At 41.3% G+C, this 2,717-nt stretch overlaps 1 pseudogene; it reads left to right on the top strand.

The window, feature by feature from the left end:
• The first annotated feature begins 269 nt into the window (after window positions 1-269).
• Window positions 270-1,214, top strand: LOC115638415 (annotated as a pseudogene).
• The last annotated feature ends 1,503 nt before the right edge of the window (window positions 1,215-2,717 follow it).

Below are 2,717 nucleotides of genomic sequence, written 5' to 3'. Positions count from 1 at the left end.
TATTTCTGTAAATCAACATGGAATAGGACCCACTTTATTTTTATCCAACTTAGAGTGTTCAGTTAGAAATGTGAATTTGTCGGAGTCCCCCTGGCTTTCAAAATCTCACTTGGGTTCTATCTATCTATCTATCTATCTATCTATCTATCTATCTATCTATCTATCTATCTATCTATCTATCTATCTATCTATCTATCTATCTCATTGAATTTCCATAACCTATTATGTTGGTTAATTTCATTTCTTTTTCTCTTCATACAGATCACTAAATGTGAATGGAAAACCAAACCAATGTGAATGAATTTATTCTTGTGGGACTTTCTAAATACCCAGAACTTCAATTTTTCCTCTTCTTGGTGTTTTTAGTTATTTATCTAATCACTCTGGTAGGTAACGTGATAATTATGCTGGTGATAAGGGCTGATCCTCACCTCCACACCCCCATGTACTTCTTCCTGTCTCATTTGTCCTTTGTTGATATCTGTTATTCCTCAGCCATTGTCCCTAAGATGTTGGTGAATTTCCTAGCAAAGCAAAAAACCATTTCTGTCAATGGCTGCCTTGCCCAGATGTTCTTCATCCTGCTCTCAGCTGGTACTGAAGTTTTTGTGCTCTCAGCAATGGCTTATGACAGATACGCTGCCATATGTCACCCATTGCATTATGTGGAGTCCATGAACAAACGAGTGAGTAGACATTTGGTGGGTGGTTCCTGGACAATGGGGCTATTGTATTCACTGGTCAACACTGTCCCTGTGTTAAAGTTACACTTCTGTGGGCCCAATGAAATCAGGCATTTCAGCTGTGAGCTCCCTCCGCTATTACAACTGTCTTGTACTGGGACCTTCACCAATAAAATAGCTCTTCTTTCTTCTGCTGTGATATTTGGTTTCAGCTCCTTCCTCTTCACCCTGGTGTCCTACATTCACATCATCTCCACTATACTCCGAATACGCTCCGTGGAGGGAAGACGTAAAGCCTTCTCTACATGCAGCTCCCACCTCATTGTGGTGGTTTTATTGCTTGTGACAGCTCTTTCCCAGTACATGAAACCCAGCTCAGTTGCTTCCCTGTTTCTAGATGAACTCTTTTCCATCCAGTACAGCATCTTGACCCCAATGTTGAACCCCATCATCTACAGCTTGAAAAATAAAGATGTGAAAACTGCTCTGACAAGAACACTAGGAAAAATTCAAGTTTCTCATGCAATGTAACCATTTCTAGGTTTTATCTTTTTTCAATAAAATTATAATATAAATCGAAGAATTGTGGGGACTGCACTATCTAGATATTTTGAGTTCTTTCAACTTGTTGACGCTGATACACAATTGGCAATCAATTTAGTTTAGATCAGGGATCAGCAACCTTTGGCATGTGGCCCATCAGGAAGATCTGCTGGCAGCCTGGGATGGTTTGTTTACCTTCAGCATCCGCAGGTTCAGCTAATCGCAGGCCACGGTTCGCCTTTCAAGGCCAATGGGGGCTGTGGGAAGTGGCACGGGCCCAGGGATGTACTGGCCACTGCTTCCTGCAGCCCCCATTGGCCTGAAACAGCGAACTATGGCAAGTGGGAGCTGCGATCGGCCGAATCTGTGGCCGCTGAAGGTAAACAAACTATCCCAGCCTGCCAGTGGATGTTCCTGATGGGCCGCATGCCAAAGGTTGCTTATCCCTGGTCTAGATAAAAGCACTCATGCAAACAGTTTATAGAGCCAAAATGTTAGGTGCCATAAACAGGTGTATCTCAGTTGGCTTCAGCTGAACTATTTCAGTTTACACCAGCTGAGGACCTGGCTCATTATGTTGATATCCATCCTTAATTTATTTCTACTTAAAGCAATGTAAGCTTTCGAATTTGAGTAGCATTAAATTTGAAAATCAATGTGCAATGAATCCCAACACTAGGGATTTAGACTGAACTTGAATTGGCATTGAGTATAGTTCGAGCTAATACATGCTAGGTAAATCCAAATTTTCACTTGATTTTTAGCCTGGTCCACAACTCCACGAGATAAATGAAGCTACATGATTTTGCCATGTATCTACATTAGGAAAAAAGTGTCAAAGTTAGATCAGTTATAATGATTATGTTTTACTATAGGGTCTTAACTTAAGACATCCTTCTTAAAGGGCCTAAGGGAATTAGGTACTGAAATGGGGCCCTGGATGTTATGTGAAGAAAGCAAGTGTTAGGAGTATTAGTAATGATAATGTACTATTCAGGACTGTATGTCTGCTTATATTTTGCGTCTTTTTTACCCATTTGACATTTGATATTTTTATATCCTTAAAGCACTTATATCCTGGTGAACAAAGAATAAAGACACCGTGTGTTACGTCTGCCCACAAAAAGATGAGGTGAAAAGAGATAAGAGATAGAGCTGCAGTGTTGCTGGGTAGAGTGGGAGTTCAGTATATGAGTATACACTAGAAGGACAGTCCTGCCTCAACTCCTTTTCCTAGATAAGATCAAACAACCAGTCAGAACGGGTGAGGCGGGTAGGGTGGGGATGGGGGAAGGTATAAGAAACACTAAAAGCCAAAGAAATGCTTGTCCCTGACAGAAGCACAACCTCACTCCTTAACCCCTGCTTGAGATACAAAAGAGGTGCCATATACATTAATGGATTCAGAGATTCCGAGGTCAGAAGAGACCATTGTGATCACCTAGTCATCCTGGAGTGCATAGGCCATAGAACTTCTCCATAGTAATTCCT

This window comes from Gopherus evgoodei, chromosome 21 (assembly GCF_007399415.2).
Source record: "Gopherus evgoodei ecotype Sinaloan lineage chromosome 21, rGopEvg1_v1.p, whole genome shotgun sequence".
Classification (NCBI taxonomy): Eukaryota; Metazoa; Chordata; order Testudines; family Testudinidae; genus Gopherus; species Gopherus evgoodei.
This window is presented reverse-complemented; position numbering and strand designations above follow the sequence as displayed.